Source organism: Anomaloglossus baeobatrachus, chromosome 3 (genome assembly GCF_048569485.1).
Source record: "Anomaloglossus baeobatrachus isolate aAnoBae1 chromosome 3, aAnoBae1.hap1, whole genome shotgun sequence".
Classification (NCBI taxonomy): Eukaryota; Metazoa; Chordata; class Amphibia; order Anura; family Aromobatidae; genus Anomaloglossus; species Anomaloglossus baeobatrachus.
The window spans coordinates 387,535,943-387,553,596 of NC_134355.1; positions in this window are offsets into that span (position 1 = coordinate 387,535,943).

The following is a 17,654-nucleotide window of genomic DNA, read 5'->3' on the forward strand; positions in this document are numbered from 1 at the left end:
GACTTGTTTTTGCACTGAGACAATGTTTTTATTAATAAAATTTGGAACAGATACAATTTTGATCTCCTTTTATTACATTTTTTATTTATTTTATCGCTACACCATTTAATTATTGTATTAATTTTTTTTATAATTTGATAGATCAGATTTTTATGAATGCAATGATACCAAATATGTTTATTTGGATAAAGGGTGGAGATTTGAACTTAAAAATCTTTACAATAGGAAAAAAAAGATATAAAAGTTAAAATCTCCCCCCTTTTAACCCATTAAAAATTAATTTAAAGAAATCAAAATATATTTGGTATCACTACATACATAACAATCTGATCTATCAAAATATAAAATAAATTAATACAATTTTTTTAATTGCATTTGTTAGTCCCCTTAGGGGATTTGAACTTGGGATTGTCCGTTCGCTTGTGCTAAATACAGGAATACCACAGTATTGCTGTATATAGCAAAAATCACTTTCTCCTATGAACACCAGGCACAGTAGAAATACCATCATGACAGGCACAGGGGTCTTCAGCAGAACCTTGGCTGTCGTGGTAACCCATTGGCGTCCCACGATAGTGTCAGATGATTGCTGATGGGCAATTAGAATGGCATGCCCAAATGTTGACGCACTGGAAATGTTGCTGTCACAGATTGACAGTGGCACTTAAGAGGATAACAGCCACGGTCACAGCTCTCCTCCATGCATGTTTCTTAAGCGGGCTTTACACAAGATGATATCGCACAATCTATGTCGTTGGGGTCACGGTTTTCATGACGCACATCCGGCATACCGCACGACGTGGTTTCGTGTGACACCTCCTAGCGACGCAGTATCGCTCACAAACCGTGAGTCGTGTACTCGTCGCTAGGTTTCATAAAATTGTTTAATTAAAATGGCGCCGGTTGTTCATTGTTTCCGTGGCATCACACGTTGCTCCGTGTGACACCACGAGAACGATGAACAGCAGTTTTACCTGCCTCCCGCAGCACCCGACGGCTTAATGGAAGGAAGGAGGTGGGCGGGATGTTTACATCCCGCTCATCTTCGCCCCTCCGCTTCTATTGGCCGCCTGCCGTGTGACGTCGCTGTGACACCGAACGTCCCGCCCACTCCAGGAAGTGGACGTATGTCGCCCACAACGAGGTCGTCCGGAAGGTAAGTACGTGTGACGGGGGTTAAACGAGTTTGTGCGCCATGGGCAACTAATTGCCCGTGACGCAAAAACGACGTGGGTGGGTACGATCGATTGTGCTATCGCACAATCTATCGTCTCGTGTAAAGCAGGTTTTAGAGACAGATAATTGCTCAATAACACTTCTGAGCCGGTATTAAAGTCAAAGAGCCGGCTTATGGCGTAGCTGTACATCATACAGTGACAAGCAAAAGGGTAACAATTTTTGAACTTTTGACTTTCGGACTCCATATCTCATCATCCTCTACAGCTTTGCGTGTGAGACTGTCACGTCCGGGTAACTGGGCGAGAGTAAAGTGGGTCCACGTGCAAGATACCGTTCACTAATCCGGTGGAGCAGACCCGAGTGGCTACCAAGGCTTCACCACAACCACAGGAGGTGGAAGCAGACAGATCGCCAATAGGTAGCCGCCAGGAGGCAGCCCCTGGGTATCCCGGTACCTCAGCAGCTGGCGCCACAGAATGATGACTAAGAACCAGAATGGATCAGGCAGAAGCTGGTGCGGACTGAAGCAGATTGGTACCGGTGGTCATAGGCAGGTGGAGGTGCTAGTGGATATTGAGAACACAGTATGGACACTGGCGGCTTCACAGTGACTACTAGGCAGAATGGAGACAGAGTCACAAAACTGTACAAAGTGAGGGTAAGAGCACAGGGACTTCACAAATAGCACGGGCAGACAAGCGACAGGAACACATTGAACAAGCACCTCTCATAGAGGGAGGATGCATTATATACACTTTGTCCTAAGGCTGGGACCGAGAGACTCTTCCTTGTTAGGTCATGCTAGTCCTTTAAGAAATGGCAAAGCAGTGCAGCCGTGCCCTAAGCTTACTCCTGAGAGCCCTATTGCTCAAGTGCGGGCCTCTGGAGCCAGAAGACAGGCAAGGCGGTGTGGAGGAAGAGAAGGCAGCATGGGTGTGTCAGGGAGCGTCTTTGCCCCTGACACACAGAGAGCGTAAGCAGCGATGGGGGAACAGAGGAGACCCAGGGACTGAGCGGATGCTGCAGAAGCATGGGAGTTGAGCAGGGAAGAGCGTCGGCACTCCTGGGTTGGGAGCACCGACAATATGACAGAGACTACCATCATTTTGTAGATAGTCATCTTGGCTATTCCATACATAAATTTTACTTGCAACTATTTAGCATATGATTAGGTATGCAGATTATTTTCCTATTAGTGCATTGTTACCGTTTTGCTCCTGGTGTTCAAATTTTATTTTTCTTCCTGTATACTACAAATTACAATCTGTTCTTACATTCTTTAATAGTTTAGTGTTTTATTAGGTTGATTCCTAAGGGGAAAGTTTCACTGGTTTGAATCAAGGAGAAGCTATGAAGAAGATTTCTCAGAAAAGAGAATCGGCATCATCCAGTGCATTGATGGTGGTCTCTCTGCCAAGAAAATTGCTAAACTGCATCATGTGAGTGCCATGACAACTGGAAGAATACAAAGTGAAGTCTGACAATCCATTGAAAAGCCTAGAGATGGACATCCAGGCAATATATCGGAGTCAACAAGTGGGTTCATCACAAGGTCTATTAGTTCTGGCACGACAAACACTGCAGTTTGCTGGCTCGTATGCTTCGTAAGTAACATTGAGATCACAGATGTCCATGTAAGCACCATGCGATAGGGATGGTAGGGGTTAACGTAGAGGCGTAGGAAAATAACTCAGTCCAGACAGGGGAGTGCAGTTTGGTCGCTTTACTTACAGCTGGGTTCGCACCCTGGAGATGTGCTGGATCCCAGGTGCGCCCAAGTCCTGTGTCCCCTGTGCCAGCTTACCTGGTGCCACTTGCCCACCGATGCACTCGTGTGTGTGTGTATGTGAGTCCTCCCTGCCGTGGACCACTTGGAGATCCTCCTGGTGTATGAGTCCTGCCGTAGGCAGCTTGGACTATTTAAGGGAATATGTCCCGGTCCTCCCTTTGCTGCTTATGCCTCAGACATTAATGGTGGCAGATGAGTCCTGGAAACCCACCCGCCTGGCAGAGTTAACAGATAGCTTGCAATCCTGATCTGTTCTGGAATCTGCACCCCGTGCGTGCAAAGTACTGGGAGCCCTGGATTTCTACTCCCACAGGATTCCACTGTCCTTGGAGCTTGACCTCTCACTCTTCAGCTACTTTCTCCTCTGAGTGGCTGCTGTTTATACTCAGGTCTTGGTGGGGTCTTTGCTACTTTCACTGTGTCTCAAGATTCCTTGGTCTGCCTTGACACCTTTACTGACAACTCTCTCCTTCTTACTCCTCTGTTTCACCTACTTTCACATCACTCTCTCCAACCAACTAACTAACTCCTCCCGCTGTCTACCCACACTCCCCAGGCCACCCGATCCTCTCCCAGGTCTGATCTCTCCCTCCACAGTTGGCTGCCTGTTAGCTCACAGTGCCCAGGCCTGTCACCTGGTTCTATGGGAGTCTTCCGCCCTGGTTTTGGAGTGTATGTGTCCTGGTGTGCTGGTGTGTGTACTGACTGGCACAGTTATGCAGGACCCGAGCTGTTACAGTGATGTTACCTTGTTTTCTGACACCTGGTTACCGCAGGGGCGTCACAGTAGCGTGAACCTTGTGAGGTTGGAGTCTCTGGTCCTGTCCCCAATTCTCCCTTTGCTACTGAGTCTTTGGATTCTTTAGGGTCAGCAAGGTCCTTGATGGTCCCCTTGCTGTGCAGATGTTAACAGTTCGGCTTGAAGCGCTTTCCTTTCCTAGGGTCCTGTACCCCGTCGGTGAGTAGTTCCGGTCGTACTCCACCATACTCCACCGGCAACCACTTCTCCTGGGTAGCAGGTTACCGTTAACCCGAGTCAGGATGTCACTTTGCTTCCACCTTCACACTCCTACGTTCACTTCAGTTCTCTCTACTGATTTCCTGTGTTCTCTCTGTCCACAGTCTGCCCCTTCCCCTGGTCAACTAGTGGACTGGATTGGCTCCACCTCTAGGCGGCCATCCATTGGTCCCACCCTAGCTGGGTACCATTGTAAGGGGGAATGTCGGGGAAAACTGGGATTACCTGGGTTTTTGGTGTTACCATCACTAGTGTTCTGGGTCCCTAAGGGGGTAGGCCCTGCATCCTTGTGGGGATGCAGAACCTTGTAGCACCCTGATGGTCTCAGGGGCGCTACACATGTATGATGTGTGTATCTATGTGTCGCTGGGGTCACGCAAGTGTATTAAAAATCGGTCCCATTTTCATCCAAAAAACAAGTACAATTTTTTTCTCACTTATCATTCATGTACTATCCGTGTGTTGTCCTTGTGCAGTCCATTTTTTTCTCAGCAACTATTATTGATTTAGTGTCATTTACAGAACCATTGACCGTGTTCCGTGCTACAGAATTCTAATGTATCAGTAAAAAAAACGGATGTCACTGGAATGGTCCATGTGGTGTCCGTTCTTTTTTCCCCCATTGACTTGTATTGACAAGTATCGCATGATTTTGTCATCCACTGCCAGCTTGCTGACACTTTTTTCTCATCTAGAATCTGGTAAACCTGACCATCTGCTCAAACTCTGACTAACATTGATCAGGGTGCAATGCAAGATTTTCTCGCATTGCACTCATCTGATTCAAACGCTCATGTGAGCGAGGGTTCAGTCAGTGGATATGACTGTGCATATATTTATGACTATATTTTTGTGAATTTGTCTTCAAATGTGTATATGTACATATAACTGTATGAGTACACGTTTGTGTCTGCCTGTGTATGGGGCCCACTGAGACTCTTTTACCTACGGCCCACGAAAACCTGGATCCGGACCTGTATCTATTCCATCAGTATAACAGCGACATTATGGTCATACCTTTATTTACCTGCTGACAAGATCTCTTTAAGTGTAAACACCACAGCTTCTGAGGAACCTGAAATGTGAGTCAATAGTGCTAAGCTACTGCTTGGTAATATTTACTCATGTGTCTTGTTATGCATGTACCTTACATTAAAGCTGGGTTTACACGCTGCAACATCGCAAAGGACATCGCTGTTACGTCACCGGTTTTGTGACGTAACAGCGACCTCCCTAAGTCTCTGGTGAGTCGCTGGTGAGCTGTCAAACAGGCAAACCTGGCCAACAACGCAACAGCGATCCGGACATGCAGAGCGACCTAGCTGGTTGTTGGGGACGTTGATAAGCAGCTTTTTGAAAGGGAAGTTGCTAACAAAGTCGCTGCAAAGTCTTCACACACTGAAACTTTGTAGCGATGCATGCTGCACAGCGGGAAACAAAGGACCTATTAATGGTCCTGAACGATTTGTAGCGATCAGCAACTTCACAGCAGGGGCCAGGTCGCTGATGTGATTCACACACTGCAACATCGCAAACAACATCGCTATTGCATCACAAAACCGGTAACGTTACAGCGATGTCGTTTGAGATGTTGCAGTGTGTAAACCCAGCTTTATTCTACAGTTCTACTATGTTTGAATTTACTGACCTTCCCACCATTCTAATGTAATTTTTCTAGTAGTGCTTTATTTCTTGTGATACTGCTTATTGTCCCATTGAATGGATGTGAGTTATATCTGCATAACAATTAAGAGCCTGTTTTACATACAGTGCCTACAAGTAGTATTCAACCCCGTGCAGATTTAGCAGGTTTGATAAGATGCAAATAAGTTAAGGTCCAGTCACACTAAGCAACTTACCAGCGATCCCAACAACGATAGGGATCGCTGGTAAGTTGCTAGGAGGTTGCTGGTGAGCTGTCACACTGCGACGCTCCAGCGATCCCACCAGCAACCTGACCTGGCAGGGATCGCTGGAGCGTGGCTACACGAGTTGCTGGTGAGCTCACCAGCAACCAGTGACCAGCCCCCAGTCTCCTAGTTACAGCACACATCAGGTTAATTAACCCGATGTGTGCTGCAGCTAAATGTGCACAGAGCAGGGAGCAGCGCACACTGCTTAGTGCTGGCTCCTTGCTCTCCTAGTTACAGCACACATCGGGTTAATTGCCTGATGTGTGCTGCAGCTATCTGTGCACACAGCAGGAGCCGGCAGCACAGGCAGTGAGAGCGGAGGAGTCTGGTATCAAAGGTAAATATCGGGTAACCAAGGACAGGGCTTCTTGGTTACCCGATGTTTACATTAGTTACCAGCCTCAGCAGAAGCCGGCTCCTGCTCACTGCACATTAGTTGTTGCTGTCTCGCTGTCACACACAGCGATCTGTGCTTCACAGCAGGACAGCAACAACTAAAAAATGGCCCAGGACATTCAGCAACAACCAACGACCTCACAGCAGGGGCCAGGTTGTTGCTGGATGTCACACACAGCAACATCGCTAGCAACGTCACAAAAGTTGTTCGTTACCAGCGATGTTGCTAGCGATGTTGCTTAGTGTGACGGGGCCTTTAGAGCCTGCAAACTTCAAACAAGAGCAGGATTTATTAACAGATGCATAAATCTTACAAACCAACAAGTTATGTTGCTCAGTTAAATTTTAATAAATTTTCAACATAAAAGTGTGGGTCAATTATTATTCAACCCCTAGGTTTAATATTTTGTGGAATAACCCTTGTTTGCAATTACAGCTAATAATCGTCTTTTATAAGACCTGATCAGGCCGGCACAGGTTTCTGGAGTTATCTTGGCCCACTCCTCCATGCAGATCTTCTCCAAGTTATCTAGGTTCTTTGGGTGTCTCATGTGGACTTTAATCTTGAGCTCCTTCCACAAGTTTTCAGTTGGGTTAAGGTCAGGAGACTGACTAGGCCACTGCAACACCTTGATTTTTTCCCTCTTGAACCAGGCCTTGATTTTCTTGGCTGTGTGCTTTGGGTCGTTGTCTTGTTGGAAGATGAAATGACGACCCATCTTAAGATCCTTGATGGACGAGCGGAGGTTCTTGGCCAAAATCTCCAGGTAGGCCGTGCTATCCATCTTCCCATGGATGCGGACCAGATGGCCAGGCCCCTTGGCTGAGAAACAGCCCCACAGCATGATGCTGCCACCACCATGCTTGACTGTAGGGATGGTATTCTTGGGGTCGTATGCAGTGCCATCCAGTCTCCAAACGTCACGTGTGTGGTTGGCACCAAAGATCTCGATCTTGGTCTCATCAGACCAGAGAACCTTGAACCAGTCTGTCTCAGAGTCCTCCAAGTGATCATGAGCAAACTGTAGACGAGCCTTGACATGACGCTTTGAAAGTAAAGGTACCTTACGGGCTCGTCTGGAACGGAGACCATTGCGGTGGAGTACGTTACTTATGGTATTGACTGAAACCAATGTCCCCACTGCCATGAGATCTTCCCGGAGCTCCTTCCTTGTTGTCCTTGGGTCAGCCTTGACTCTCGGGACAAGCCTGGCCTTGGCACGGGTGGAAACTTTCAAAGGCTGTCCAGGCCGTGGAAGGCTAACAGTAGTTCCATAAGCCTTCCACTTCCCGATGATGCTCCCAACAGTGGAGACAGGTAGACCCAACTCCTTGGAAAGGGTTTTTTACCCCTTGCCAGCCTTGTGACCCTCCACGATCTTGTCTCTGATGGCCTTGGAATGCTCCTTTGTCTTTCCCATGTTGACCAAGTACGAGTGCTGTTCACAAGTTTGGGGAGGGTCTTAATTAGTCAGAAAAGGCTGGAAAAAGAGATAATTAATCCAAATATGTGAATTATAAATGACCCTCTGAATAAACTTTTCACAATTTAAAAAAAAAAAAAAAAAAAAAGAAATAACATTCTTTTTTGCTGCAGTGCATTTCACACTTCCGGGCTGATCTACAGTCCAAATGTCACAATGCCAAGTTAATTCCGAATGTGTAAACCTGCTAAATCTGCAGGGGGTTGAATACTACTTGTAGGCACTGTATATGTCTCTCCTGAGCTTCATACCACCTGGTTTAAAGACTTCACTTTGTACTTTACATTTCGGTCGGAAGCTCATTCCCATAGTATATTAGTAGCCTTTATAGTGCACTGATGTTTTTGAACTACTTAACATTAGGGATGGGCGAACCCAAACTATAAAGTTCAGGGTTCATACCGAACACATGATGTTTGTGCACACGACCCCGAACACGAGCTTTCTGGGACGTTCGTGTTACAGTTCGGGTCAGGGGCTGTAAAAAAAAAGCATGTTATTAAAAAATTATGATTATACTTACAGGTCCCACAACACGTCCTGTAGACTTCCGTATCCGTCCAATCAGTGCTGTGCCGCGCAGTAACCAGCACGGTGTTACAGGACCTTTCGTGATGTCATACCCATGTGACCAGTCACGTGTGAATGTGGTATTACTTAATTGGCTACAGACTGGTCACGTGAGTATTACGTCATCAAAGGTGCTGGTGCGCCGTAATGCGATTGTTGCATTGTATCACGGCGCACAATTTCTCGACAGCAGGGGGTCAGCTGCGTTTATTTCCATGCAGCTGAGGCGCTGCTATTGGGAGAGTGGGGTGATGCAATGCGAGACACAAGTGCAATCATCCCCTCACTGTCAGCCTCTGCTTCATCGCTCTGTCTGTCTGCTTCTCACTATGTATAGACACTGTCTGTGCACAGTGATGAAGCAGAGATGACATTGCTGTCCCAGTGGATTATGGTGGAGTAAGGATCTTTTAATAATAGGATTGAGTTTCTAATTTTTTTTGTTTTATTTCTAATAAAAAAAAATTCTCTGTTGTGTTTTTTTTTTACTGTTTCCTAGAAATTCATGGTGGCGATGTCTAATTTGGCGTGACACCATGAATTTCAGGCTTAGTATCATCTGAAAATACAAAGCTGGTATTAACCCCTTTATTACCCAGCATACCACTGCCACTAGGGCCACTGGACGAGCCGGGGAAAGCGCCTTGAAATGGCGCTAAGAAACAATGCGCCATTTACAGGGGCGGCTGTGGGTTATCGAAAATCCCAGCCCTCAGCTACCTGACTTTACCTGACTGGCGATCAAAATACGGCGGGAGCCCACGTATTTCTTGCAGACGTCATAGTCATGTGACCAGTCTGTAGCCAATGAGATAATACAGCATTCACACATGACTGGTCACATGGCTATAACATCACGGAAGGTCCTATCGTCAGCGGTGATTACTTGGCAGCACAGCGATGATCGGACTCGGCAGCAAAACGGCAGGAGACAGAGTCTGCAGGACGCGTCGTGGGACCTCTAAGTATAATGACAATGTTTATTATTAACGATATTCTTTATTTTACAGCCCCCTCCCGCCCCATCCCAATACTGTAAAGCCCAAGTTCGGTGTTCAGACGCAAGTTTGCGTTATCTCAGAACCCGAACTAGAACTTTACAAAATGTTCGGGCGAGTTTCCCGAACACGAACATCGGGGGGTTCGTCCATCACTACTTAAGATGTATTTAGATCATGATATTGTAGCACACTTTTTTTAATCTTAACTCTGTATCTTCTAAAGCCGAGTTCACATGTCCGGTAACCATCCCTTAGAACTGATCCTGTAGAGATCCGTTGGCAAAAAAGTTCTGCAAACACAACTTTTTTGTCCGTTGTTAAATAACTGATGTCTGCCACATCTATTTTATTAACATTGGAGTCTATGGAAGACGGATCTGTTAACGGATTGTTATTTAGCCATGCATTTGTAGCGCCCAGAGAAGGGGGTACTTGGTCCCGGGCGGTAACAAATGGGAATGTCACTCTGGTTGTCGTTGCCCGGTCCCGTGTTCTGGACCCCTTTTGTTAATGGGGGGGTATTTACAGGGGAGATAAGAATTTTTCTCATGTGACGCCACCTGCGGGTTGCGGTTAATGATGGAGAACCGCCGCTGCTCAATGTGGGTACTCCCAGGGGCAGTGGTAGTGGCAGCTGCGATGGTAGGCCCTCCGCAGGTAGGGCTGTGCCTGGGAGATGTAGTGGGGAAATAATGGAGACCACACCAAGTTATCTTTAACAGTCTTTACTCATTGTGGACCCAGGGGTTACTGGTTCAGGTCCCAGGAGGACCAGTGCTAATGTAGTGACCTAGGTTGCTCTGTCCCCAGCACACTCTGTAGATTGAGTCCTCATAGCGTGGAGCGTTTGGGGACCCCGACTGTCCCTTATGGGGTAGAGTCTCCTCCGTACGGCGGGCAGCGCGGACCCTGCGGGGAGGTAAGTGTCCGAACCCCGATCCTAGTTTACTGCTGTTACCCCTCGGATTATTTGGTTCGGTGAAGTCAGTGAAGGTGTACTCATTGGGCAGAAAAAAGGAGGGGAGCCAGCACTGCTTATGAATGGCATGCAACAATGAAGAAATAAAAAGTGTAATATTCACAAATTCATTCCTACTGTAACAATTCAATGAGATTTTTTGCAAATGATTGATCAATCATTTGAGCCCCCCTGCCCCGTCACGGCAAATCTCTATAGGGGGGTCCCTAACGCTATATTATAAATTATTATGTACCATAAGGTCTCATATAATGAGCAGGACCATATGAAAACACCACTTACCCGAGACATGTCTGAACCGCTCCCATGCTGCCAGGACTGACAACCGCGAATAAAGGCAGCCCAGGTGCCAGTGTGTGTGGCAGAACCACACACACCAGCACAATGTCAGGACTGGCCCTCACAGTGCCAGACCAGCAAACATGGATGAGGGCGGAACAAGGTTCAGGCAGGTGGTGTTTAAATAATGATGCCTTGGAGCAGGAGGCGGTGGCTGTGTGTGAACAAGCACCAAACTGAATTTTGATGGCGACAGAAGGAATTTGCAAACCACACTGGGCGTGCACGGCATGGTGGCGGTCAACCACCTGACCAGTAAATGAAAAAAGGAGGGGAGCTAGCACTGCTTATGAATGGCATGCAACAATGAAGAAATAAAAAGTGTAATATTCACAAATTCATTCCTACTGTAACAATTCAATGAGATTTTTTGCAAATGATTGATCAATGATTTGAGCCCCCCTGCTCCGTCACGGCAAATTTCTATAGGGGGGTCCCTAACGCTATATTATAAATTATTATGTACCATAAGGTCTCATATAATGAGCAGGACCATATGAAAACACCACTTACCCGAGACATGTCTGAACCGCTCCCATGCTGCCAGGACTGACTTTACCCTGCTCATCCCAATTGCCCTGGCATGGCGGCAGTTGCTTTAATAAGGGGTTAATAACAGCTCACAGCTGCCACTAAGCCCTAGATTTGTAATGGGAGGCGTCTCTGAGACCTCTACATTACTAAACTGTAAGTGAAAAGAAATAAACTGGGACTGTGGGAAACTCCATCTGGGATCGCAAATAAACTGAGTGACATCATCCCTCATTGTTCGACGCTGTCTTTACCTGAAGCTTACAGCAAATGGTCATTTACTATGCCTGTGTGCAGTCACTTCAGATGTAACAGAGCTGTAATCGTTGCACGACCTTGTGTGGATTACGTTGGACCTGGGTGTTTTGGGTTTTTTTTGTATTTTATGTCAAATAAAGGATTTTTTCGGTGTTTGTGTTTACTTTTTTTCACTTACACATTAGTAATGGGGGGGCTCATATACGCCTCATATTACTAATCTAGGGCTTAGTGGCAGCTGTGAGCTGTGACTTATATTGATGTCAATTCAACTTGGGCCTCCTGATGAACCATGAATGGAGAAACAAGTTGAGGCGAATGAGGCAACTGTATAGCACTGTTACGGCTTCCTATGCACAGACATCTACTATGACAACAACAGATATTAACCAAACCTGGACTTCCATCATTCCTCTTGTCCCTGGTATGTAAGATAAAGAAAGAAAAAAAGAGAGAAGTCTTTTATAAAGCTGAGCATTGGCCTCTGGATTCTTACTATCGAACTCTAACAAGTTTTGGCCTCTATCAGTATTTGCAGTCAATTTATCAAAAAAATCCCCCCACCATTGTTAGGTAGGGTGGAGCAGGAGTATGGCTACATTAGGTTAATATTAGTTCCTGTGCTCTGATACCTTCTATGCACCATCGTCCTTGGTTTGTGCACTGATTCTGTTTATGCCTGTTTATACTATTGGGTTGTGACATGTTTTTAAGTGAGGACATACATACCAGGATGAAGATATATATTTCCCGGATGGGGACATATAGTTAAAACCAGACGTTTACGAACACTATCTAAAAAGACACATATGAATGTTTCTGATAGGTTTATAGGCAACCTCTGAGTTAATTAGAGACACACCTGTGGATGTACAGTATTTTAATACACACCTGAAACACACTGCTTCTTTATGTAGCCTCTTGGAAAAGTCAAAAGAAATCAGTCAAGATCTCAGGAAGAGAATTGCTGATTTGCACAAGTCTGGTTCATCCTTGGATACAATTTCCAGATACTTTAAGGTGCCTTGTTCATCTATACCAGGGGTGGGGAACTTCCGACCCGCGGGCCGCATGCGTCCCGTGATGACCTTTTCTATGGCCCCTGGAAGATTCCTGAGGTGGCAGTGCTCGGGCCGCTGCTGCGGTCTTGCCAGGAGCTGGCCAATTAAATCCCCACATGCGCTGCTTGCGGGTACCAATGGGCTCTCTTTCCGGCCAGTGTCAGAGTGCTCAGGAATCAGGACATACTTTGTGGATGGGTTTAGCGCTCTGTGCTCCTGTCCCACAGCAGCTTCACCACTTCAAGCGGTGTGTACCCATCCTCCAGTGCTATGTGCCTTGCGCCCACCCTTCGGTGGTGTGTACCCGCTCTACGGTGCTATGTGCTACCTCCAGTGCTGTGTGCTGCTCCCAGTGCTGTGTATCACTCGCAGTGCTGTGTACCACCCCTAGTGATGCCTGTGCCTCCCTAGTGATGCCTGTGCCCCTGCTAGTGATGTCTGTGCCCCATAGTAATGTTTGTACCCCCTAGTGATGCTTGTAGCTGCCCAGTGATGCCTGTGACCCCCTAGTGCTCTCTGTGCCCCCCAGTGATGTTTGTGCCCCCTAGTGATGTCTGTTCTCCCCCCTAGTGTTTGTGCCCCCATAGTGAAGTTTATGCCCCTATAGTGATGTCTGCGCTCCCCTAGTGATGTCTGTGCCCACCCCTAGTGATGTCTGTGCCCTCTAGTAATGTTTGTGCCCAATAGTGATGCTTGTAGCTGCCCAGTGATGCCTGTGCCCCCTAGTGCGGTCTGTGCCGCCCTACTGATGTCTGTGCACCATAGTGATGTATGTGCCCCCTAGTGATGTCTGTGCTCCCCAGTGCTGTCTGTGCCCCACAGCCATGTTTGTGCCTCTCAGTGATGTCTGTGCTCCAGCCCCTCCTGTCATGTAAATGCCCCCAGCATTTCCTGTGATGTGTATGCCCCCAGCCCCTCTAATGATTTATGTGTCTCCTGTGATTTATATACAGCAGTCCCTGCGTCTGGTATTTGATGTATATGATTTACCAATCTTATCATCACAAAGAGTTGACTGCACTCCAGACCGACACAAACTTGGAAAAGCAGTTGTGAGAAGCAACATGATTAGTATCAGCAAACATCACAGCCGCACCAAAGAGAAGCAGCTCCAACCACCGCAATAGGGGTTAATTAATTGTTTGACCAAATATAGCAGAGTCATTTTCACATTGATCATTTTGTGCAGCCCCCGAAGGTTGGTAGAAATTTTCAAATGACCCTTGGCAGAAAATAGGTTCCCCTCCCCTGATCTATACAAACAATTATACGCAAGTACAAACAAGATGGTAATATCCAGCCATCATACCAGTCAGGAAGGAGATGGGTTCTGTGTACCAGAGATGAATGTGCTTTGGTCAGACATGTACATATCAATCCAAGAACAAAAGCAAAAGACCTTGTGAAGATGCTGGCGAAAGCTGGTAAGATTGTGTCATTATTCACAGTGAAACGAGCACTGAACATGGGCTGAAAGGCCACTCTGTCAGAAAGAAGCCGACCACTGCGCAACCAGCTCTGTCCTCACCTATTGTACCATCACCCATTCCCTGTAGACTGTGAGCCCTCGCGGGCAGGGTCCTCTCTCCTCCTATACCAGTCTGTCTTGTACTGTTAATGATTGTTGTACGTATACCCTCTTTCACTTGTAAAGCGCCATGGAATAAATGGCGCTATAATAATAAATAATAATAATAATAATAATAATTACTCCAAAAGAAACATAAAAAAAGATTAATGTTTGGAAATGCACAGAGGAACGAACAATGATCTTCATTTTTGGAGACATAAGCTGTGGTCTGAAGAAACAAAAATTGAACTGTTTGGCCATAATGACCACATTTACATTTGGAGGAAAAAGGTAGAAATTTTTTAATCCTATGCATACCATCCCAACTGTTAAACACGGAGTGGCAGCATCATGTTGTGGTGTTGTTTTGCTGCAGGAGGGGCTGGTGCATTTCACAAAATAGATGGCATCATGAGGAAGGAAGATCATGTGGCAATACTTAACCCCTTCAGCCCCGAAGCACTTTCCGTTTTTGCGTTTTTGTTTTTTGCTCCCCTTCTTCTGAGAGCCGTAACTTTTTTATTTTTCCATCAATCTTGCCATGTAAGGGCTTGTTTTTTGCGGAACGAGTTGTACTTTTAAATGAAACCATAAGTTTTACCATATAGTGTACTGGAAAACGGCAAAAATACTCCAAGTGCGGAAAAATTGCAAAAAAAAGTGTGATCGTACAATCGTTTTTGGGATATTTTATTCACTGTGTTCACTATATGGTAAAACTGATGTATCTATGTGATGCCTCGGGTCAATGCAAGTTTGTAGACACCAAACATGTATAGGTTTACTTGTGTCTAAGGGGTTAAAAAAAATTCACAAGCTTGTCCAAAAAAATGGTGCACGTTTTGCGCCATTTTCCAAAACCCGTAGCGTTCTCAATTTTCGAGCTCAGTGACGGCTTATTTTTTGCGTCTTGACCTGACGTTTTTAACGGTACCATTTTTGCGCAGATGCTACGTTTTGATCGCCTGTTATTGCATTTTGCGCAAAATTTGCGGCGACCAAAAAACGTAATTTTGGCGTTTGGAAATTTTTTGCCGCTACGCCATTTACTGATCAGATTAATTGATTTTATATTTTGATAGATCGGGCATTTCTGAACGTGGCGATACCAAATATGTGTATATTTTTAATTTTTTTAACCCTTTAATTTTCAATGGGGTGAAAGGGGGGTGAATTGAACTTTTAGGTTTTTTTATTTTTTTTAATTTTTTAAAACTTTTTTTTTTACTTTTTTATTTTATTTTACTAGTCCCCCTCGGGCGCTATAGCGATCAGCAATCCGATCGCTCTGCACTATCTGCAGATCTCAGCTGCAGAGCTGAGAACTGCAGATTTGGTGCTTTACTTTCAATGCCGGCTGTATTCCGGCATTGAGAGGAAGTGAGTCATGTTAGCTACAGGCATCATCACATGACCCTGTGCTACTATGGCAACCACCGAAAGTCACGTGATCATGTCACGTGACTTTCGGTGGGGGTGGGGTAAGTGACTGTCATGGCGGCGCGCATATACATATCGCTGCCAGATTTTGGCAGCGATATGTAAGGGGTTAATGGCCGCAGGTGGAAGCGATTGCACCCGCGGCTAGCAGACACACATGTCAGCTGTTGAAAACAGCTGATATGTGCACGGATTGCCGCCGCCTGCTCGCGGCAGGGGGCAGGGCTTAACGGCACACGATCCATGAGGTACCCAGTACGTCATGGGTCGTTAAGGGGTTAAGCAACATCTGAAGGCATCAGCCTGGAACTTTAAGCTTGGGTGGAAATGGATCTTCCAAATGGACAATGACCCAAAGCATACTGCCAAGCTGGTTACAAAGTGGCTTAAGGATAACAAATAGCACAACTAGAAGAAAAAGGCATGAATCGCACATCCCAAATTCATACTTTGATCTAAAATCCGCTAGGCAAAAGTTAAATACTAGAACATGAGTTTCTTAGTTTAACATTCTGATCAGACTGTATGAAGCCCACTGCCACGTCACGGCGAACCTCTGAGTGGGTCCCTAATCTATGCCTAGAAAATGCGGCACCGCGCGCCAACCACTGCAGCAGCGACAATACACCAACAGGGCAGGCAACCTGGTGCGTTATAACACCCATACTGCAAGACAGAGTCCCCATGACTCCAGGCCGCATCGCCCCATTGAAACAAAAACCACCACCACGGTGGCTTAAGGATAACAAAGTCAATGTTTTAGAGTGGCCATCACATAACCCTGATCTCAATCTTTTTGAAAATTTATGGACATAGCTGAAAAGGCAGGTGCGAACAAGGCGACCTACAAACATGGGTCAGTTACATCAGTTCTGTCAGGAGGAATGGGCCCAAATTCCTATCAACAATTGTGAGAAGCTTGTGGAAGATATCAAAACGTTTGACCCAAGTCATACAATTTAAGGGCAATAGAAACAAATACTAATGAAATGTATGAACATTTTTGACTTTGCAGAAAGTAATGAAAATGTCTTAAAACATTCTTTCTCTCATTATTCTGGCATTTGGCAAATGTAAATAATTTTAGTAATCCTATTTGACCTAAAACGGGAAAGTTTTATTCTGATTTCATGTCAGATACTGTAGCTATAAAAACATGCAGATGTGTCTTCTTAGATAGTGCATGTAATCTTCTGGTTTCAACTGTATATACCAGAGTGGGGGACATATAAACCAGTATGGGGCATATGATGGGAGATATTTATACCAGGATGAGAACAAATATACCAGCATGGGGGACATATATGCCAGGATGGGGCCTAGGATGGGGGACATATATACCAGAATATGAAACTTCTATACCAGAATAGGGGATATATATATATATATATATATATATATATATATATATATATGTATACACCAGGATGGAAGACATATATACTGGGATGGTAGACCTATATACCAGGATGCTAAACATATATATATATATATATATATATATATATATATATACTAGGATGGTGCCTAGGATGGGAGACATATATATCGGGATGGGAGACACATATATTAGTATAGGGACAAATATACCAGGATGGGGGACATATATACTAGGATAGGCCCAGGATTGAAGACATAAATGCCAGGGTAGGAGACTTATATACCAGGAGAGAGAACATATATACCATGACTGGGAAGATAGATATCAGGATGTGGCCTAGGATGAGGGACATATATGCCAGGATAGGCAACTTGTATACCAGAATGGGGACATGTATAGCATGATGGGGGACATATTTACCAGTAAATGGCCCAGGATGAGGAACATATTTACCAGGAAATGGCCCAGGATGGGGGACATAGTACCCCATGGGGGAAGTTATTACAGAATGAAGGGGGAGGGCAACTACTATCTCTTTATATACAGTGCCTTGCAAAAGTATTTGTCCCCTTTGAATTTTTCAACCTTTTCCCACATTTCAGGCTTCAAACATAAAGATAAAAATTTTCAATGTTATGGTGAAGAATCAACAACAAGTGGGACACAATTGTGAAGGTGAACGAAATTTATTGCTTATTTTAAACTTTTATAAAAAATAATAAACTGAAAAGTAGGGCGTGCAATA